The sequence below is a fragment of the Moschus berezovskii genome, chromosome 16 (genome assembly GCF_049115385.1).
Source record: "Moschus berezovskii isolate FMDL1 chromosome 16, NW_MosBer_1.0, whole genome shotgun sequence".
In the NCBI taxonomy this organism is placed as follows: domain Eukaryota; kingdom Metazoa; phylum Chordata; class Mammalia; order Artiodactyla; family Moschidae; genus Moschus; species Moschus berezovskii.
Genome location: NC_142475.1, coordinates 24,320,743 through 24,344,569, shown reverse-complemented (window position 1 = coordinate 24,344,569; position 23,827 = coordinate 24,320,743). Strand labels below are relative to the sequence as shown.

Here is a 23,827-nt window from a genome sequence, read left to right as displayed (position 1 = left end):
TGAGAAGGTTATAGAACCAGCGCAAGGTATAAATGGTTAGATTAAGGGAAGAACAAATCTACAACTAGGGCTCATCTAATAACTACAGGACACCAAATAAAGAAAATTTAAAAGCAAGTAGGGAGAAAAAATGGCTAATACAGTATGGAAGTAAAGTTAGACTGACAGTAAACATCCAGAGAACAAAACTGAAAATAATGCTGAAACAGAGCATAGGTTTAAAAGCACAGGATTGTAAGTTGAGAGTAAACGCACTTTTAGTCAAAATTAAGAAGTGACTTCCAAAATAAACTAATATGAACTTAGACCTTATTGATAAAAGAAAAAGATAGGAACTGTATTAGGATAAAGGGAACGGGTTTAGAATATGCACTATTTACATAAAATCACATTGGGAATGTAGAGCTTAGCTCTGGTACTATAAGGTTCTGTTATTCCAGGAGCAGTTGAAGAAACTGGGAATATTTAACAGAAGAAACAGATAGAGGTCATGATAATTATTTTTAAGTAGTGTCAGTTTGAGTGGCAGCCACACAGAAGACTATATGGGATAGATCTGAATGACTGTCCATGGGAACTACATGTGGATTGCCGTATTTTGAGGAAAAAAGATGGCCTGATTATTAGAACTAAACAGAGATGTTCTAATGAACTCTTCCAAAAGTAGTGAGATTCCTATCTCTGCAGATGTTCAGAAGAAAAGCCAGAACACTCTCGGCAAGTAGGCTATAGAGAGAATTCAGGAAGTATGTGGGAAAAAAATAAACTTTTTAGGTTTTACATTAGTTAACCTGGAAGGATTTGAGTATCCACTGAGTGAAAAATAGAAATGAATTGGAAACCAACTTTCATAAAATCCCATCTTAGCCAACAAAGACCTCTTCCTGACTATACCACCGAATAACCAAAACTATCAACATTTAATTGTTAAAATATTGACCTCTTTTCTAAGCTTAAAAGAAGAAAAGAGTCCCTCTTATTTATATGGGCTTCCCTAGTGGCTCAGATGGTAAAGAATCTGCCTGCAATGTGGGAGACCTGGGTTGGATCCCTTTGGGAATATCCCCTGGAAGAGGGAATACCCCTCTACCCACTCCAATACAGGTTTTTTAGTTTTAAATGACGTTAGGTACATTTACTAAATTTCTTCAGTCCTATGACCAGAGTCAAAGAAAAACACTGTCAAAGCTTTAATGGCCAGTGCTAGTTTTGGGAGTGTGGATTTCCGTATTTTCAATCAGGTATTTTGTGTTCTACATTATTTCTTCAGAGCCTTTAGTGGAGCTGAGGGAAGGGCACTTTGAACTGCTGAATCAAAATTCTATAAAGCAGAGATGGCACTAAACATAGGAGAGCTGCCATTCTGTGGAATAAGCCCTGGATCCCAGTGCTCACTCTGCTGTATGCTAATTAACTAGCTGTGGCTGTATGACCTTAAGCAAGTTACTTCACCTCGTTCGAGCGTCAGTTTTCCTGCCTTTCTAAAACAAAGATCATGGTAACTATCTTTCAGGGCTATTGGGAAGTTTAAATAAGAGGGAAAAATCCTGGCTCAGTTCCAGTACACAGTTAATTCTTGTTATGTGTCACTTTTCTTCTCAACTAATTATGTGTGTTTGTTTTGAAGCAATGAACAAAACAGTTTCACAAGACTAAGCGGCACGAGCGTAAATACAAATCTGGTTGTTTACCGTCACATACTCAGGGCTTAGCACAATGTAAACCCTCACAAATAAAATACTGTAATGTAGAACATATAGACCATATCACTGCTGCTGCTGCTGCGAAGTCGCTTCAGTCATGTCCGACTCTGTGCGACCCCAGAGACGGCAGTCCACCAGGCTCCCCTGTCCCTGGGATTCTCCAGGCAAGAACACTGGAGTGGGTTGCTATTTCCTTCTCCAATGCATGAAAGTGAAAAGTGAAAGCGAAGTCACTCAGTCGTGTCCGACTCCTAGCGACCCAATGGACTGCAGCCCACCATGGGATTTCCCAGGCAAGAGTACTGGAGTTGGGTGCCTTTGCCTTCTCCGGACCATATCACTAATTTGAAAAAAAAAAAAATGTTAAGATTAAAATTTCCCTGCCACTTTGACTTGAACTAGTACACTAAAGCAATGATACTGCCTCAAAATTAGGAGAAAAACTAGCTTTTTGGATTGTAAATACTAGATCTCAACAGAAGCTCTATTTTCTTATCTTCCAATACACAGAGGCCAAATTGTCTATAGGACAGCTTCTTCCTAGGACAGGCCAAAACCCCAAGGGCCCTATCATCTGACCAGCAAGAGCTGCCTTTTAAGTGTGTATTTGTAGATGTCATTTGTGAAAGTCAACTTCCCATTTCAGCATGAGTCTAGGACCACAAATCCATCTGGTTTGCATTTCACTTCAAAATGTAGAACCAGGTGTCTTTCATGTGTGTTTAATTTTAGAGGGAGGGTGTACCACAAGACTCGGAATGATCTGAAGTGGTTTAATAACACAGATAAAGGATCCTGTACTGCCGAAATACAATCACTTCTTGTTGTTGCTCTTATTGTTGTTGGTATGGACTGAATTTAAATTTTCTTTCAACTTGTAAGCTTGGAATGACAGACAGTAAGCCTGATTTTAGGTACACATTGAACTCACATACCTTCACAGAGGATTCATAGAGGATTGTTTGCACTCAGTGAGAATTTCAGAAACTAGACCAGCAAAAAAAAAAAAAGAGCGAGAGAGAGGGAAGGAGGGAGGGAAAGTGGAGTTGGAGAGAAAGATCCTTCACTAACATCTTTATCAATTAGTCATCCTTGAGGAATGTGGTTCAGTTTCTTTGATAGCATGAAATTTAAGCAAAAGAATAAGTATTGCGCTCTATACAGAAAGCAAGCTGTCTTGGGGGAAAACTTTTTGATAAATGAAAGCAATTTCATCTCCTTTTATACAGAGTGCTATAAAATGATTTCCACTGGGAGAATGAGTCCAGTTTTAATTAAAATAGAGCCCATGCTATGAGTCCATATAGACTGTTTCCATTCTGCTCCCCAAACCCATCATCAAAAAATCACTAATCACATATAACTATCCTAGTGTTAACACAATATATGACATTTTACATGCTAAAGGAAGTAAATATCAGCAAATAAGTGACCGCCAAAGAGAGATTCCTTATTTTGCAGAATCACTAGCACTCAGAAATAAACTTAATTTGTCTTAAAAATGAAAATCAATAATGATATTGCTTGAATACCCTAAAATAGAAACTGACATAAACATGAAAGAATAAGCATATATGATCTATGTGGAATTAAGACAATACCAATTGAGCCTAGTTAATTACCATTTTTTTAAAAAACAGAAATGTGATTTATTATAGAGCAACCAGCTCTGAGTCTAAAATTTCCTTTCAAAGTTGTCTCAAAAGTGTATGTCCTGTTTTTAAGGGACCAGCTTTCAAGAAATACATTCCTTGGCTAGCAATCACAAACCCTGGATCTGTGTTTCTTAGCTGAAAGATGACCCTTCCCAGAATGCAGAGACACCAAGGTCCAGTTTACCAGGTACAGTGATTCCTATCATGTTTTAAACAATCTCTCCTTCTTGTTGTATTACATGCTTTGTAAATAATCAGTACAAAAACACAAGAAAATATCTTGGTTCAAGACATCTGTGCAGAGAAAGCTCAGATACCTTCTTGCATTGGAGTTGCATGGTTGCTGCATGGGACAGGGGAGGGGCGTGAGGATTCTCAGGAGCCACCTCTGGGGTGTATCCAGCAGTTTATACTCCTAGGTGTGAGAGATGCAGGACTGTGCTTCTAGGCATTTGTCATAGATCTGGCAGGCTTTCAAGGAACTCAGCTTTGTGTTCAGCTCAATACTGCAATGCCAGCTCCATGGCTTAGAAGGGATGTGACACTGAGAAATAACTTCACTACCTTGAACTTCAGTAATAAGCATTAAATAAGATAATGCATTACGTGCACTCAGCTCACTGTAGGGTCCATGGTAGACAATCATTGTATTACTAGGAGTACTATTAATATTATGTTTATTAACCCCCAACCCCAGAGGAAGATTGCTGCTCACCAGGGCCTTATCAGAGTGCACAAGGTCAAATATAAGTGTTGTCAACCAACAGACATTTTCAGTCATGTTGAAATTATAGAATAAAGAAACACAGTCCTACAAGCTAATTAAGATTAAGGATCACAATTTTCCTTTAAGAAAAGCAGAAATAAATTGGACTTCTCTGCCTATCCCAGTTTAAAGACTATAAAGCTTATTAAAAACAGAGTAAATAATGGCTTTTCATTAATTTGATTTATTTAGATGTAAAAGAAACTGGAGGAATGCACATCCTGAACTTGTTATATATCACAAACTCCTGAACTGCAGAAAGAATGGAGGAAGTATACTGTGCATACTCCAGAAGCAGGAATCAATGTTCCCAAGGTTGAAGCTATTTCACTTAAACCCTAACACATGGAAAGGATTTTTTCCAGATACACAGAATAAAGATTGATAATAAAAATGCAATACAACCCTAAGGTGAACTTGATAGGTAAGCCAAGATTCAAGAGGGCAGAGAGTCATTTCCTTATGACTGAATCCTCACCTACCTAAGTCCCTTTGAGAGCTTCAGAGCTTGTAGAAGTCAACTGGGAGCAGCTGGGTTGATTAACAAAGACATTCATTGGATAAACATATATTGAATTGCTATTATATAGCCAGATGCAATGCCAGACTGTAGAGAAACAAAGATGGCTAAGATGCCTTGGCTACAGCCAACCTTAGAATTCTGTCGCATCCAGTGATGCTAGAAACGTAAACGATGAGTACAGAGTGGCAAAAGAAGTTATCAAAGAGCTGTCAAAATGCAAGATGCAAAATGCAAGATGCCGTGTTCACCTGAGAAAGGGGCACTCCACTTTACCCAAGAGACAGAAAGGGACTTGGGGTTGTAGCACTTGGGACCAGATTTGGAAGAACTGCCTGGGGTCATAACTTCGAATATTTGGAATAACTGCTCCCTTAGGGGCAGTAGTCTGTCACAAGTGGCTGGCATGAACTCGTATTTGCATAGCACTTTATAGATTGATAAAATGTCAGGTGTGTGTAAGGTGTTCCCAAGAGAAAATGTGGAAGGGACATGACCGATGTGCTGGAGGGGATGCCAAATTCACTCCAACTCTCTCTCCCCTCAAGTAACTTCGACTGAGTACTTAAAAGATGAATAGAGGTTTGCAAAATTAAAATGATGAACATGGTCACCCCTAGCAGAAAGGTCAGACAGGAACAAGAAAATCGAGGGAATTCCAATAGTTTAATTTGGTGAGCAGTGGATCTCTTTTTGGGAGTACATTAGAATCTCTTGATGGTTTGTTTTCTTTTTTAAAATACCAGTGTTTAGGCTTCACTCACACTCTTAGGTCTGGGCATAGGGTCTTGGCATGGTCTTTGTTAAAAGCTCCCAAAGTGATTCTAATGCACAGTCAGACTTTAGAACTGTTGCTCCACCAAAGTGCATATGGGGGCAGGGAAAAGCAGTACAGAGGTGGCAGAAATGATGCTGGAGATGGACACTCCATCAGATTTCCAGATGAAAATTAGGTCTCGTCATATAAGCAGAGAATTTTTCAATGGAAAGTTTTTAATGGGAGTGTGATGTGATAGGAGGGTCATCCTCTGTCATTTGGGAGGTGGTGTGAAAGTTGAATTAAAGGGGAACTGGATAGGAGGAAGGGAGGCCGGAGTTTACTAATTCCAGTGCAGGGGTGAAGCATGCAGAGTACAGGGAAAAAGAAGCATATTTTAGAGATATCTTTTCCCTGCCCCCATATGCACTTTGGTGGAGCAACAGTTCTAAAGTCTGACTGTGTATCCTGGGACTCAGGACTCGTGTGCCTTGAGTGTGAGGGAAAAAGAAAAACCAAGAAAAGAAATTCATTTCAAATTTGGGTAATGATAGATTCTTTTTTTTTTTGTTTGTTTTAATCATCCAGTCACCACATACAGAAAAAAATAAGAGAAACTAGTCTGGAGGTAAAGAAGATGAATGAGGCATTGGACAATGTGAGTTCAAAGTACACAAGGAATAACAGATGGTACTTTTCAGAGGATGTGTGGATGTCTGGGGTGGCACTTAGAAAAATATCTGGGTTGGAAAATTAGAGATATGGACCTTTGGTTACAGGCAGGATAGTGATGTTAATGAGTCTCAGGTAAGGATGCTGTCCCCAGGAGTGAATGTGCAGTGAGGAGAAAAGATGGCAGAGGGTAAAGCTATGCAGAAACGTTAAATTTCTGTTTCAATTAAAGAATGGCTTGGGGCCATATAATACATCAATTTAAGCACCTGATTATATCAAATGTAATCACTGCAAATTAAAATCTTTTTTTAAAATCTATGTGATTAACCACCAACAACTCTCATTTTAAATCTTAATAGCAAATGTTTTTCTCTGATAGCACATCCTTATTTACAACTGGTTGGTGTGTAAAACAATCTTAGCATCTTAGGGGTAGGAGTCAAAAAACTAAAAATACAATAGTTTTTTTTATCTCTATTTTCTTCAATTTTGTTAATAGATCATTGACATACACACAGTATAATTTTAAAAAGTACAACATAATCATTTGACTTACATGCATAGTAAAATGGTTACCATAATTAGTTTAGTGAGCATTCATCATCTCACAGATAAAAAAAGAGAAAAAAATGCTTCATTGTAATGAGAACACTTGAGATTTACTCTCTTAATTTTCACATATAACATACAGCCTAGATAGATGGTAAAGAATCCACCTGCAATGCGGGAGATCTGGGTTCAATCCCTGGGTTGGGAAGATCTCCTGGAGAAGGGAATGACTACCCACTCCAATATTCTGGCCTGGAGAATTCCATGGACTGTATAAGTCCATTGGGCCACAAAGACTCAAACAGAACTGAGCGACTTTCACATTCTTTTCAACATACAGCAGTGTTAATTACACTTATCATGCTGTACATTATATCCCCCAGTTCAGTTGCTCAGTTGTGTCCGACTCTTTGTGACTCCATGGACTGCGGCACACCAAGCTTCCCTATCCATCACCAACTCTCAGACCTTGCTCAAACTCATGTCCATTGAGTCAGTGATGCCATCCAACCATCTCGTCCTCTGTTGTCCCCTTCTCCTCCTGCCTTCAATCTTTCACAGCATCAGGGTCTTTTTTAGTGAGTCAGTTCTTCACATCATGTGGCCAATGTATTGGAACCTCAGCTTCAGCATCAGTCCTTCGAATGAATATTCAGGACTGATTTCCTTTAGGATGAACTGGTTGGATCTCCTTGGAGTCTAAGAGACTCTCAAGAGTCTTCTCCAACACCACAATTCAAAGGCATCAATTCTTTGGTGCTCAGCTTTCTTTATACTCCTACTCTCACATCCACATGTGACTACTGGAAAAACCATAGCTTTGACTCGATGGACCTTTGTCAGCAATGTCTCTGCTTTTTAACATCCTGTCTAGGTTGGATGGGAATACCAGACCACCTGACCTGCCTCTTGAGAAACCTGTATGCAGGTCAGGAAGCAACAGTCAGAACTGGACATGGAACAACAGACTGGTTCCAAATAGGAAAAGGAATACGTCAAGGTTGTATATTGTCACCCTGCTTATTTAACTTATATGCAGACTACATCATGAGGAACGCTGGGCTGGAAGAAGAACAAGCTGGAATCAAGATTGCCGGGAGAAATATCAATCACCTCAGATATGCAGATGACACCACCCTTATGGCAGAAAGTGAAGAGGAACTCAAAAGCCTCTTGATGAAAGTGAAAGAGGAGAGTGAAAAGGTTGGCTTGAAGCTCAACATTCAGAAAACTAAGATCATGGCATCTGGTCCCATCACTTCATGGGAAATAGATGGGGAAACAGTGGAAACAGTGTCAGACTTTATTTTTGGGGGTTCCAAAATCACTGCAGATGCTGATTGCAGCCATGAAATTAAAAGACGCTTACTCCTTGGAAGAAAAGTCATGACAAACCTAGATAGCATATTAAAAAGCAAAGACATTACTTTGCCAACCAAGTAGTCCATCTAGTCAAGGCTATGTTTTTTCCCGTGGTCATGTATGGATGTGAGAGTTGGACTGTGAAGAAAGCTGATCACCGAAGAATTGATGCTTTTGAACTGTGTTTGGTGTTGGAGAAGACTCTTGAGAGTCCCTTGGACTGCAAGGAGATCCAACCAGTCCATTCTAAAGGAGATCAATCCTGGGTGTTCATTGGAAGGACTGATGCTAAAGCTGAAACTCCAATACTTTGGCTACCTCATGCAAAGAGTTGACTCACTGGAAAAGACTCTAATGCTGGGAAGGATTGGGGGCAGGAGGAGAAGGGGATGACAGAGAATGAGATGGCTGGATGGCATCACCGACTCGATGGACATGAGTTTGAGTGAACTCTGGGAGTTGGTGATGGATAGGGAGACCTGGTGTGCTGTGATTCATGGGGTCGCAAAGAGTCGGACATGACTGAGCGACTGAACTGAACTGAACTGAACTGAGTGACTTCACTTTCACTTTTCACTTTCATACATTGGAGAAGGAAATGGCAACCCACTCCAGTGTTCTTGCCTGGAGAATCCCAGGGATGGCGGAGCCTGGTGGGCTGCCATCTATGGGATTGCACAGAGTTGGACACGACTGAAGCGACTTAGCAGCAGCAGCCTAAGGAATAATTATAAAAACACTCAAAAAATTTACAAATTATATTTAATTCACAGTAACATTCACTTCATGGAAGATATTGTTTATAAGAGTGAAGAAAATCAGAAACAGAAATACCTGTCATTTGTGTGTTGCACAAAAATTGCATATTTTTTAATCACAGTGATTAAGAGAACAAGTTCTAGAATAAGCCTTGGCTGCCTGTTGGCTGTGACTGTGGGAAATCACTAACTTCCCTAATCCTTCTTTACATTATCTATAAAAGAAGGCTAGTAATACCCATTGCGTAGGCTTGACATGAGAATTAACTGGGAAAAAAATAAAAAGTAAAGTTGCTAACATTTATTAAGTTTTTACAATAATTCAGGCATCCTTCCAAGTGTTAATATTTTACACATACTTTAAAATTTATTTCAATCTATGAAACCGTAGTAAAACCCTTGTTTTAAAGATAAGGAATCTGATACACAGAGGGTTGAACAAGGTCACATAGCTGATAACAGGAGGCATATGGATACTTATCAGTCAGACTCCAAAAGCCTTGCCTTTGACTGCTGTGTATCTGCATCTGGAAGGACTCCATAAATACAAACGATCACCATTATTATTAATTCAAAAGATCATAAACACATGAGAAGATAAACATTGCTTGTCTTTGGGTGGCGAGCCTATTTTTGTTCTTCTATTGTTCTGTATTGTTTTTTTTTTCATTTTAAAAATTACTAAATCCTGACTTATAGTGCAACAAAAGGAGATAAAATAATATACAACACAACTAGAATTTGAGTTCTATTTCTGTTTCCACTGCTGCCACAAAGTTTACTGAGTTGGAATAAAAAAAGAAAAGAAATATTTAGCAATGACTTCCAATAATTTTAACAATGGAATTATTTGAGAAAATCTATTTTAGAAGTCCAAACTGGTAAACAAACAAATAATAGTGTCTCTGTAGTAGGGAAGGTAGAAGGTTTGAAGAGGCATATGGAGTATGGAGGCCAGGGTTAGCATCCACCCGTAGCACCCATACACTCACACACACACACACACACTCAGGGGAGGTTTAGTTATGCTGCAGTAACAAGTAATCTCTAATTCTCAGTCACTTGGGTCAACAAGAGTTTCTTGCTTGTGCTGTACGTCTACGATAGGTAAGTGGGGGTGGTGGGATGGGTAAAAAATGGGTGGCAGATGAAGCTCCCCACAGTCACTCAAGGACACAGTCTAAAGGAGACTGCCCCATCTTGTTACTTTACTTTGAGAAAGAAGCCTATGGACTTAGCAGTGAGGACAGAGTAATTTCATAGAGTCTTCATTCTAGTCTCCTTTTCCAGGAAGTATGGGTCACTTCTGCCCACATTTCACTGGCCAGTATTCATCACATTGACCAGCCAAAAAATAAAAGGACTGAAAAGTACAGTCTCCCATGTGCCTGGCAGAAGAGGAGAAACAGTTATTGAAGAAACCCAGCAATGTCCACCACACTCATTAGAGAGGCTGGGAAGGATCCTCAAAGCACAGTTTTAACATATCACTCAATGAGGTATGTAATCATATTTTTTTCTGCTCAAGACTTACAAAGGCTTTCAATAACTGCCCCTTCTTAACCCTGATACTAAACAAGGGGTGTGAATCTACATTATACTGCCTCACTGACCCTTCCCATCCTTGGATATAAACAAATGTCCACTTTCTTTCTTCACGTGAGCACAGCCAATAATGTGGTTCTGCAGCATCTTCATTCCAGTATCATCTTCCATATGAAAAAATGATTTGATGACAACAAAGAAAAGTCTATGTTCCAATAAAATCCAGAAATTCTGGATTAAAAAATTAAAAGTTTATTTATCGATAAATTACTTGCTTTTGATATGTTTTGTTGTTCCATCACTCAGTTGTGTCCGACTCTTTGCAACCGCATGGTCTGCAGCACCCCAGGCTTGCCTTTAATATGCTAGTTCAGTTCAGTTCAGTTGCTCAGTCGTGTCCGACTCTCTGCGACCCCATGAATCACAGCACACCAGGCCTCCCTGTCCATCATCAACTCCCGGAGTTCACTCAAACTCATGTCCACAGAGTCGGTGATGCCATCCAGCCATCTCATTCTCTGTCGTCCCCTTCTCCTCCTGCCCCCAACCTTTCCCAGCATCAGAGTCTTTTCCAGCGAGTCAACTCGTTGCATGAGGTGGCCAAAGTACTGGAGTTTCAGCTTTAGCATCAGTCCTTCCAATGAACATCCAGGATTGATCTCCTCTAGAATGGACTGGTTGGATCTCCTTGCAGTCCAAGGGACTCTCAAGAGTCTTCTCCAACACCACAGTTCAAAAGCATCAATTCTTCGGCGATTAGCTTTCTTCACAGTCCAACTCTCACATCCATACATGACCACAGGAAAAACCATAGCCTTGACTAGACGGACCTTGGTTGGCAAAGTAATGTCTCTGTTTTTTAATATACTATCAAGGTTGGTCATAACTTTCCTTCCAAGGAGTAAGCGTCTTTTAATTTCATGGCTGCAATCAGCATCTGCAGTGATTTTGGAGCCCCCCAAAATAAAGTCTGACACTGTTTCCACTGTTTCCCCATCTATTTCCCATGAAGTGATGGGACCAGATGCCATGATCTTTGTTTTCTGAATGTTGAGCTTCAAGCCAACCTTTCACTCTCCTCTTTCACTTTCATCAAGAGGCTTTTGAGTTCCTCTTCACTTTCTGCCATAAGGGTGGTGTCATCTGCATATCTGAGGTTATTGATATTTCTCCTAGCAATCTTGATTCCAGCTAGTAGAGTTGTAATTTTCCATGAGGTGGTTATCATACGCAGCATTTCTCAGTATCAAAATGCTTTTCTCATTGAACCATTATCCAAAAGTCTCAAAATTCATGCTCCCTAGAGTGCACTTAAGAAAATAGCGTGTTATAGAAAATATTATCTATAGAACAACCAGTATGCTCATAGATATACTGTGAACCATACTTTGCTTTATCCTATCATTTCTAATGCCTTCAACAATCACAGTAGTGAGGTATAGATAACCCCCAAAGCCCAAATCCCAAATCCCACATGATACTAGGTATGAAGTTGCTTAGCAGAAGTGCCCCTGACCTGACTGTAATGGCTCCATACCAAAATCTATGCATGGTGCTGAACAACATGGGGTCTAGTTTTCAATAATAACCCTAGTAAAGAAATGAGAAACCCTTCCCATCTAAGGAGAAGAATATAACCATCTCCCATGTCACGGAGCACATCCAGCAAAGAGAAGACAAAAAGAATAGGGCATCAAAGCCACAGTGGGCTACGGATCCAAGGAAACAAACCCAACACATATCTGAGGTTAACTGGTACAATCCAACATTTTGCAGAAATTTTCAGGGTGGCAGTTTAAATAAACAAGTGGATAAAGACTGAAGAACATTTTGCAAATATGTGAATGAGGCCCAGAAATGAAGGCTTCCAAAGAGAAAAGCTATAGTGTTAATCTACATGGTGATATTTTAGAAGTTGAGAATGTTGTGTATTACCAAAAAAAAAAAAAAAAGCTTTAGCAGAATTCTATAAATTAATGCAATTTTGGCTACAGTCTCTTTCCTTGAACACACTGAGCCAGGGCTTCTGCTAATTTATTTGTGAGAAAAAGGCAGCAGTTTTATCAGAACCATCTCTGAGACAAAGAAGGAAATGGGGCTAGATTAGCAAAGTGCCCCATCCTTGACCAGATGCCTTTTCAATTACAGGTCCTAAGAGGGATACCACTTGACACTCTAGGCAAGAAATACTCTTTGTTACTTGAGAAACCTTAGCCCTGAGTCCTTCTTTGGTCTTCTATGCCACGTACTAGGCTGGCTGTTGAGACAAACATATGGTTTCCATTGGACACTCTTGCTTGAGGCTTGCCCAAGCAGACTTGGTAGAACCTTTGTCTCAGATCCAAACTTAGTCCTTGTAATCTCATCACTGTAAATGGTAAAAGTCATGGAAAGATGAACCCAAAGGAAAATGAGCATATTTCCCTAAAGCCTAGAAGAGAGCTCTCCAAGTTTCTCTGCATGCCTTCTTACTTGTCATGGACATTATGAGGGTTAGATAGATGGTAATGCCACAGTCACTCCACAGCACTGCAGTCCGATAGGACCCCTGGGGTAGGAATGTGTGCCATCAGACAGTGGATGTGTCACAGGCTGGGCCGCCTCTGCCTCCCGCGAGATACACTGGAACAAATGGCTTAGACAAGACGCATCTCCCACTTCTCAGTATGTCTGCACATCCCATGACCACTAGTAAGAGAACAGACTGCACTTCCATCTGAGTTCCAGGACACCCTGACATTAAGGTACCCAAGCTTGGAGGGGTCAATTTCCCAGCGTTGGACCTCAGAACTACAGAACTAGACGGATTACCCCCTAGTCATAGGCAGTGCTGGACAACCTCAGAACTCCCCTGCAAAAGAGGCAGAATCTTTTCCTCTAAACTCGTTCCATTCCTGAGCACAGGCTCTCAGTAACCAAGATATTCACAGAGAAAAGGGAGCAGAAAGGACATTACAGGGAAGCAGTCCTTTTTGAAAATTCTACATGTAAGCCATCCTATCTGTCAAGAGGAAGAGTCAGTCAGGGAGCACAGGGAGTATTCAATGCTACACAAATGGAAAGAGAAAGCAGAGGGAAAAGAGGTTGCTTCATCTAACCATACACCCAGAATTAAGCTTTAATGATGCCTTATGCATTTAAGGGCTAATGGAGCACAAGTATTCATTCCCCTCCCCCACAGTTTGCTACTCACTCCTCCTTTTGTCACTTCTAATTGCAATTACCTCTGTATGGAATCTCATTTTGTTGCTCTCCTACCTTGTCTGAAACTCTTTTCTTCTTGTCTGAATCTCTTTTCTTCTTGTCTTATTCATCTCTTGTCACTTCTCTTGCAAACCTTCCAATTAATGCATGAAGGAATGACATATATTGACACCCCAGCCAGCAAAAAGATCCTTTCTGCATGACAACCTGACTAATGACAGACCCTAAAGATTTTCATTGCCTTTTAAGGAATCTTCTTCATAAGCACAGAAAGGCTCATTTTAGAAGGCTACTTAAAGACTAGAAGTTTTTATAGAAGCTTGAGCTGCCTGGAAAGATAGTTCTTGGATAACAGAAGTTCCACTAGACCCAAGGTTAATATTGATTCTAGTTTCTAGTTAATTACACATGTTATCAAGAATCTTCAGAGTGATCACTAAAGGGTTCTCTAAAAGGTGTAAGTATCTAAAAGGTTTCTACTATTGCAGCTTATTCATGATAATATATGGCCAGCCACAGTACATATTTGACCTGTCTGTTCACTTCCAAATTAGAAAACAACCTATATAAATGTCTTCACAAATCATATGCATCATAATTTTCATGTGAAATGATTACATTTTAAAAAATACAAATCTATTTTAAATATTCTTAAAACTATAAAGTTTTTATTATTTCCTAGATTTGCAGTATATGTCTATGATTTTCTTCAAGTCACCTCTAATATATTTATATTTTGAATGCAATGACATACAGCTACATAGAGGGAGAAAGTGAGAATGATAGATATAGCTTCAAACAGGAGCACAATTTTCATTTCACAAATGCAAATATAACAAAATATATGCTGGTTCCATGAAGGCAGGAATCATGTGTGTCTTGCTTGTCTAAGACAGACCCTCTGTAAATTGTTTAAGCAATTGCCTTGCAAAATAGAGACCTGGAAAGCAGTTTTTTTTCCTTCAGTTCATCTCTACAATATCTCTGCCATCAAAGATAAGCAATGATGAAGAACTTGGAGTAAATCAAACTGCATTGTTTCAAATTCTGATTTCACCATTTAAACAGCTATGACTTCAAACCTTACATTCTATCTGCTTCAGTTTTACTTGCCTTTAAATAGGGGAAATGATAACACTAACTTATTGGGTTCGAATGAGGATTAGGTAACTTTACATGTTAAAGTATTTCCTGAGTAAGCGCTGGGTAAATGTTTACTACTACTCCTATGATCACGATGACTACTGCTGTCTATGAATTGTAATTTCCTTATTTATGAAATGATATGTATTGATGAATAACTTTCAAATACTTTTTAGTATACCTGTTATGATTCCATTGGAGAGGTATACTTCTTGAAGTGATGTGGAATAAGGGACTTGCCTGACTGCATGTTAAGTCACCTTAAGTCGTATCTGACCTTTTGTGACCCAATGGACTGTGGCCCACCAGGCTCCTCTGTCCATGGGATTCTCCAGGCAAGTATACTGGAGTGGGTTGCCATGCCCTCTTCCAGGGGATCGTCCCAACCCAGAGATCAAACCTTCATCTCTTATATCTCCTGCATTGGTAATAAGGAACTTATTTTTGGTATTACACCATATACAAAGGTGTGATCTGTAAAGACATGTATGTGATCTGTAAAAACATCTGTGTCTGGGAGTGGATCTGAAGTTGCTGTAGGTCAGCAGAATCAGCCTTTCAGGGAAGAAATTCTGAACAGGAAGCAGAGAGAGCATGCACACGCTGAAACTCTCAAGGACAACAGGAAGCCATGAGGTCAAACTGGAATTTACCTCTGCTTCTCACCACTTCTAACCGAGATGAGATGGAGCAACCTGCAGAAGAAGCTAGCACCCTGCACCATCCGAGAGTTGCACTGTGACAGGCTGAGGGCATGGAGAAGCTGAAGGAGCCACGGGACCACGTGCTCTCTCATGCAAACTAAGGGATCTGGCAGATCATTGACAGTGATCATGAGCTGGCCCTACCACTGAGCTTCGGAGCATAGTGACACCTGTCCACTTGACCACCAACTGTAATGCAAGCTTCCCTTGTGACCAATAACTTGAAATTATGTAGGGAAGGGATTTCTGGAAATGTAGCTCTAGTTAACCTAAGTCAACACGGTGTAAAACCACTGCATTTAGAAAAAGTAGAACATTAAAAATCTTCATGAAGGATCTGCAATCAGAAGACAAATCTACTTAGCTGGAAGCGGCAAAGGTCAAGGAGCCTAAACCCTTTGGCTTTTCCCCTGTATCTTTCCTACAAGGCATCTCCTCCCCAGAACTCTGCACAATTTGAAAACTATTTTCAGTTGAACACTTTCTTTGGAAAATACAGATCAGCGTGTAAATTGTTAGATGTTTCTTATCATATCATAGAAATATGATGTCAATTAAGCATCCGACTGTCAAGTAACATGTAATTGGATTTCTAGTCAAGATAATACAAATTATTAAAATTAAGTTAACTCTGGATTCCATGATTTTTCAGTAATGGTCCAACATACCACTCTGAACAGTAGTGTTAACCATGTAATAACAAATGTCTTAATAATGATTATACAGATGTTTCAGTCCAGTGGTGGGGAATGAGGAAGTAGAATATGGATGCTTCACTTATCAATACAATCAGTTTGTGACCCCAGGATTTAAGTACACTTAACCCATGACATTTATATTTGCACAATATGTTGTCTTTAGTTTGTTTCTTTTTTTTTTGCTGTCATAGTCTTGATGGTAATTATAGGAAATTGTTTTCCTAGTAAGTTTTAAGCTTGAAAAGATATATTCAAAATGTAAAATGATAGTTCCTGTGAATCAAAATATTTGGAATAGAAACATTTTCACAGGACATGCACACAAGATGCATTGAGTGTGTGTGGGTGTGTCTGTGTGTGCATCTTAGTAGCTATCTGGGATTTAGAGGTAACTGACTTTTTAGAGGTAAGAAACTCTTTCTGTAAAGGGGCAAATAATGAATATTTTCAACTCTGTGGGCCACAAGATCTCTGTCCCAACTACTCTATCTGCTATTATAGTGCAAAACCAGCCATAGACTCTACATAAATGAATGATCATGGCTATGTTCCAATAAAACTTTATTAATAAACACTAAATTTTAAATTTCAGATAATTTTCATATGTTATGAACTGTTATGTCAATGTTGTTCTTTAAAATATGCTTTTCAACCAAATTCTCAGATCACAATTTGTACAAACGTATCACTGGAATAGATATGGCTCGTAGTCTATGGTTTACTAACCCCTGACCTATCTCAATAGAAATAAATAATCAATTAAGAAAACTAAAAAGTTTTGATAAAAAACTGCAAATATTTATTTAAATTTTCTCATGTAGAAATACATTTAAGAAACTTGAGATTTTGAAAAATCTAATCAACTTTGTGTCATTAAAACACTGTGACTCAAAACTGAAATTCAATTGAAATACTCAGAATTGCAGGGTTTCATTTCTGTTACAAAAATGGTACATATGCTACAGTGCATGTTGTACTGAAAAATCTATTATTTCATTAAAATAAAAAAATAAATTTATGTATTTGAGTTTGTTTTTAAATCCATGCCAGCCTTTAACAAAATTAAGATTACTTCTTGGCTACATAGGAGCATGTCAAGAATAATTAAATAATCTCTCGTCACATCATCACAGCTAGTTGTTGAATATCTTGCTTTTTCTATCTTGTGGAAAAATGAAACTAAGCATCCTGCCAATATGTTTCTTTCCCTAGTGCTTCGAAAGTCTACAAAGCCATCAGTTGCCATAGAAGCAAAAGAATATAAGTTGTAATACATAAAATATGTCCAAACATGGTATGGATTATCAGATCAATCTAGTGTGTAAGAAAGACCTTCACAACCCTGCCAGTTGATTATGGGTTTCCTGTCCCAGGAGGGATAAGCTTAGTATTCCAGGAGGAAATATCACATTACTGTGTTGATTCCACTGTGTTTATCTTCTGCAAGTGTTCTGGGTAATGTTATCAGAGATAACAATTTTTTAAAAAGAAGTTTCAAACTTGTAGTGAAAATCAGACTAAAACTAAATCAAGGTTTAATTTTCTGTAAAGTGACCCTAGAATAAAATTTAATATATATTTCCAGGAAGGAGTAAAACTCTTTTAATTTCATGTTAAATTTTACTTGTCTTTGGCCAAGAATTCTAAAATCTTGTTGTTTATATTAATTAAATGATGATATTAATAATAATAACATACAAGGTGAATAAAATAATTTGTCCAAATAATTCAGTATTAGTACAGAAGACTATAAGCCAAAAATATTCACTTTATTTCATTTTATTTCTCCCAAACTCAGATTTGCTTAAGTTACTTTCATTTTTTTTTCTTAAACTTACCTATTTTGGTTCATTAGTACTTTTATTGAAATATTTTCATATTTATAGGAGTGAATTGGTTACTATAAATATTTACTATTACATGACTCTTATTTTAGGTTTCCCTGATAGCTAAATGGTTAAGAATCCACCTTGCCGATGTGGGAGACTCAGGTTTGATCCCTGGTCCAGGAAGATCCCCTGGAGAAGGAAGTGGAAACCCACTCCAATATTATTGCCTGGAAAATCTCCATGGACAGAGGGGCCTGGCAGGCTACAGCCCATGAGGTCTCAAAGAGTTGGACCTGACTTAGTTACCGAATAACAATAACTCTTATTTTAATTGGAAACAAACCAAATAAATATTATTCCCATAAAATAATAGAGAAAGAAATGAAAGTCTTTAGGACTTAAAAATAATGCAACAGGAAGTCAGAAATGTTCAGAGTTTTAAAATTAAAAGAAAGTCAGTAAAAATATACTGGCAAATAATAATGCCATTCAACACATCGATTATACTCTTCAACCCATTTATTACAAATGAACAAAAAGTAAGGAAATGGTTGATAAACACAATTCTTTTATACTGTTCCAAATTCATTGTTATCCAATAAGAGATTTTTGCTGGAGGAACATATAAGTGAAAGTTTCTGTACTTTTTACCCTGAAATGTCATGTGCATTCATCAGAAATTCTATAGGAACAAGAAAAAGGATGAAAATTCTTTCAAAAAATTTCTGATACCAGAAATGAGAATTTGCACAATTGCAAAATAAATTTTGTTCTTCACCCCTAAGCAAAATGTGACATTTCATTCCTAATCTAAAATTACCTGTCTGTTGCCATCTTTCCTTCTCTTGTTGCTTAGTCACTAAGTTGTGTCAGACTCTTGCAACTCCATGGACCACAGCCTACCAGGTTTCTCTGACTATGCGATTTCCCAGGTAACAATACTGGAGTGGGTTGTCATTTCCTTCTTCAGGTGACCTGTGTCACCTGCTTTGCAGATGGATTCTTTACCACTAAGCCAACAGGAAAGCCCTACTTTCTTTCTCCAAGGTAACACGACCACTTCTTTTCTCTCCATAGAAAACACAGTCACCCATATTAATGTTTCTGTTCTATGTTTGGGGTGCCATCAATCCTCTGAATTTCAGTCTCTCTGTAAAAGGAAGATAAGCCCATCTACATCATCATGCTTGGGGTGAGTCAAGTGCAATTATGTACATGAAAATGCCTTTCAAACTGGTAAGCACACAGAGTAAATCATCTGTTATTTGTGTGTTATCCTAGGCAAATTACATTTCCACAGTATTCTCTTTCCACCCACTCTGCACCACCACTATAAAGGCTCAGTGAATGATGGGGAAATTCAAGCCCCCTTAATGTATTGCCTCATCAACATTCTTTTATATATATGTTTATCCACTTTGATAAAGCCAATCAGGGGATCTGGGACCATGTTTAGAGCGGGGCAGTGATGGAAAGGCAAAGTAGGCAAGTAGAGCCTAATGAGCACATGTCATATGCCAAGCATTTTCCTAGACATGGCCACATATTTTTTGTAATCTTCAGGGTGACACATAAATAGAAATAAAATGCCCATTTTAAAGATAGGCAAAATGATACTCGGGGTTCAGGGTTCAGGGTACTGGATACATACAGTGTTGTGATATTGGCTCTTCCTTTTCAAGAGGCTTGATACCGAGTTACTTTTTAACTCTTAACCCAACACCTACTAAAAAGCCCCTCTCTTGATAACTAGGTGTCTAAGTCAAGGAATCAGATACTATGCCAGCCTGGTTGTGAACAAAATCTACTGTCAATTAAACAGGGATTTTCTGAGGCTAAAGTAATCCTGGATGAATGAGTACACAGGTGACTAAGTGACTAAAAGAAAGGAGTGGGATATCATTTCTAAATAGCCATCCCCTCACCCAGATGTTAATTCTTTCCTAAATCCTTTTCTTCACTCAACTCTCACCCGCCCTTTGTATAGCTTTGCTCATACATACAATAAAAGTTCCCCTTTTTGCTCCACATACTGCAGTCACTTATCTTTCATCTCCAGTGGAATGAGTTATTTTTCAAAACAACATAGTTACTGTAATAGAACAACCATGTGGTTAGGTTAGCACAGAGCATTTTTGTGAAGAATAGACTGACTTTGTTATTATCTATTATATAACCAACATTCATTCCCAAAGCCTTGAGTTTACATTTTAGATAATCTGAGCAAAAAATTCAGAAAGGAATTTCTTTATCTATTTTGTCCTTATTTTAATTGCCTTATCCCTTTCTAATTGAAAAGTGAGCAAGCCTCAGTAGGAGAAAGCCTTTTCTTGATCCCTTTCACTCTGGAAAGAGTTTGTTTTTTAACAGAACACAGGCTCTGAATTCAGATCTGCAATGGCTACTCAGTATCCTTATGATCTGAGGTAGCAATCTGAAATTTAAAAGCCCCAGTTTCCTCATGGGAGTAACAAAGACAATCTTGACCAAAATCGTTGCTGGGTCAAGCAACTGGGAAGCGTGCGTGAGAAAGTCCTCTGTAAATGGTAAAGACCTTCCTTTTGACATGCTGCTCTGACTTATTCTCAATCAACCATTTGTTCACAAAGCAAGAAATATTTCAAGAGTGTCTGCTGTGTGCCGGGCATTGTGCTAATTTCAGTGAATGACAACATCTATTAATACTTGTACAAAATTAGAAAAAGAGAATGTGATTTGTGTCTTTAGATACTAACAGTTTACAGAGAGAGACAACTGCAAGCTGGAAAATTAGCCAGGGACACAAAAATGGCTATTTATATTGATGTAATGAAGGATATAAATATGTGTTGTGATATGAAAGGAAATGAAAATTTTGACAGAGTGAACAACACAAGATATCTTCAAGGAACATCAGACTTGCTCTGTCACACTTACAGTGATAAAATATGGAGCCAAATTATACAGAACACTGAAAATCAAGCCAAGGAATATAGATTTTATTTTAATAGGAAATAGTGAGTCTTTGACAATTTTGAGTATAATAATGATACAATCAGAAGTAGAACTTCCAGAATAGTGGTGTGAGTAGCTCAGGGAGCTCTTTGCCCAGTAAAGAAACTGACTGACTGATGACAATTATAAATGATAATTTTAAAAAACAACCACTCATCTCTGGAAATTTTAAATAGGGAAATTGTCATTCAAGGAAATCTACTACTAACTCTTTGTAAGAACAGTGAGCGCCTATGACATCTTAGTTACAATCTACTCCCACCCTTTCCCTTGATCAGTGTAAGAGAAGCTCTGCTCTAGGCAAGGGTGGCCCAGAGATGGGGCTCCCTCTTCCCCCAACTCCTAGTCTAGGATGACAATTTCACCCCAGAAGGGGCTGCTGCCCTGTCTCATTCCCACATCCTGTGTCCCTTCCAAACTAAAAGGACTGGTACTTGCCTCCCCTTCCCAACCCCTACTCATAGGGCAGGGTCCCTAACCCCAGATATGGCAGGCCAAGAAGACAAGGCCTTAATTGACTCTACATCAGTTCACTCATAGGGAGGAGGATCCTTGCCAGAAGGGGCAACCTGCAAGAACAGGGACCACCTCCCCACCTAGTACTCCCTGCTTAAGAGTAGAATATCTTTGTGGAAGAGGCAGGCCTGGGTCCCTGGCCTCATATGGCTTCATTGCCATATGATCTAAGTTCTGCCCTCGAGTTGTGGTGCGGTCAGTCGGGCCATAAGATCAGAATGCTCTGAAGTTCTCTGTTTCTCTAAGGAATCAGATTTCATTTGGAACAGAGCATGGGGAAGTTTGGGCTTCTCAGGAGATGCAGAGGTAAAGAACCGACCTGCCAACGCAGGAGATGCCAGGGACGTGGGTTTGATCCCTGATTTTGGAAGATCCCCTGGAGAAGGAAATGACAATCCACTCCAGTATTCTTGACTGAAAAATCCCATGGACAGAGGAGCCTGGTGGGCTACAGTGTGTGGGGCCGCAAAGAGTCAGATATGACTGAGTGCACGCACACACATGGGGAGGTTTATGCCTGAAGGTATTGTAAACACTGGTGACCTTGGTCCTGAGAAGCTGGGAAAAAATTGATAGCTCCATGATACTGGTTCAGTTCAGTTCAGTTCAGTCGCTCAGTCGTGTCCGACTCTCTGCGACCCCATGAATCACAGCACGCCAGGCCTCCCTGTCTATCACCAACTCCCGGAGTACACTCAAACTCATGTCCACAGAGTCGGTGATGCCATCCAGCCATCTCATTCTCCGTCGTCCCCTTCTCCTCCCGCCCCCAACCTTTCCCAGCATCAGAGTCTTTTCCAGTGAGTCAACTCGCCGCATGAGGTGGCCAAAGTATTACAGTTTCAGCTTTAGCATCAGTCCCTCCAATGAACACCCAGGATTGATCTCCTTTAGAATGGACTGGTTGGATCTCCTTGCAGTATAAAGGACTCTCAAGAGTCTTCTCCAACACCACAGTTCATACTGGTAGCAATAAGCAATTCTGAGAGAGAAACAGAAACAGAGAAAGAGACAGCTAAAAGGAGCCCTGCTAGGGTGAAGTTAGTCTCCAAGTCTGGCAATCCCCCTACCCCTACAAAGGGTTGGACATTAATTGGCTTAAACAGGGAAGCAATCTGTGCCCCAGGGCATTGTCAGAAACAGCAGAGCGATCAGTTGGCCATTAGTGGAAGCTAGGAGTTGGAGTTTATACTGAGGATCCTCAGACTACCTTCAGCCTCGCAATTCACTAGGGCAAGTCAGAGGACTCAGCGTACAGTTATACTCAGGGCTGTAATTTATTGCACTGAAAGGTGACAAAGTCAACAAGTAGCAAAGGTGAATGAGGTGTGGTGCAGAAGAGCCCAGGTGCAAGCTTCCAAGGGTCTTTCCTAGTGGATCACACAGGAAGTATCAGTCCTCCAGTTCCACGTTGTGACAACATATGTGAAAGTTATCTAGCAGGGCAGTTCATTAGAGACTGGTTTTTATTGGAGGCTAGGCACTCTGCCTAGCTTGTGTAAAAATTCCCGACTCCCAAAAGGAAAGCCAGAGTTCAGCACAAAACACAGCCTTTGTGCAAAGAGTTTAGGCACAGTGAGCCATTCTTATCATTTAGTAGTGATGGAAACCCTCCCTTAATGCCAAGCTGCCCAAGGTGAATTCTATCACCATTAAAGCTGCTAAAAATAATGTAATCAAAATTGAACTTCAGAAAGGTTAATGCAAACTGGTAGTGCAGTGTAAGAGCACTAGAATAGAGAAAACTGAACAGAAGAGAGTTAGGGGGCTTCTGCATTAATCCAGTCAGGAAGAATTAAGGAGCTGAAGGACACAGGAAGATAATCCTCATTTACTGAGCATTAATTGTACATATGTCATGCTTGATAATGACACAAACCTTCGTTCTCAATCTTCTTCTCCATTACTCTCCTTCATTACCCTATACCACAGCTAAACTCAATTTGCCCCAAACTCACATGGTAATAATAGGAACAGTAAAGAAGATCACTATGAAAATGCAGTTAGTTTTACTTTTTCCAGTTTCTACACACAGATTGTACTTAATTATTAAACAATTTTAAAAAACCAAACATTACCAAGTATCAGGATAGGCTAAGTCTTCTGCAACAGTGTTCAAACTTTCAGTCAGTTTCAGTTCAGTTGCTCTGTCGTTTCTGACTTTTTGCAAACTTTAACTTGCATACGTTTTTAACATATAGAGTTCTGCACCCCAGCCACAGAGATTCTGATTCAGTTTTCTGTGGTAGGGGCCTAGAGTTTGCATTTCTAATAAGTTATTTGCTGAAGCTGACGCTCTTGGTCCAGGCATCACGTCTTGAGAACACGTGCTATTTTAACACTATGCTCCACATCCCTGTGGTTTACCACAACAAAGGGTCATTTGTCATACATGCAACTAGTCCTTCACAGGGTGGGGTGAAGGTCTATGCTCCATAGTCACTCAGGG

At 39.4% G+C, this 23,827-nt stretch overlaps 1 long non-coding RNA gene across 1 annotated transcript in view; it reads left to right on the top strand.

Moving 5' to 3' along the window:
• The first annotated feature begins 3,439 nt into the window (after positions 1-3,439).
• Positions 3,440-23,827, top strand: part of LOC148775236 (uncharacterized) — a 61,127-nt gene continuing 40,739 nt past the window's right edge. The window contains exons 1-2 of the long non-coding RNA XR_016039304.1: positions 3,440-3,545; positions 10,036-10,244. This is a non-coding gene — a long non-coding RNA (uncharacterized LOC148775236). The remainder of the gene's footprint in view (positions 3,546-10,035; positions 10,245-23,827) is intronic.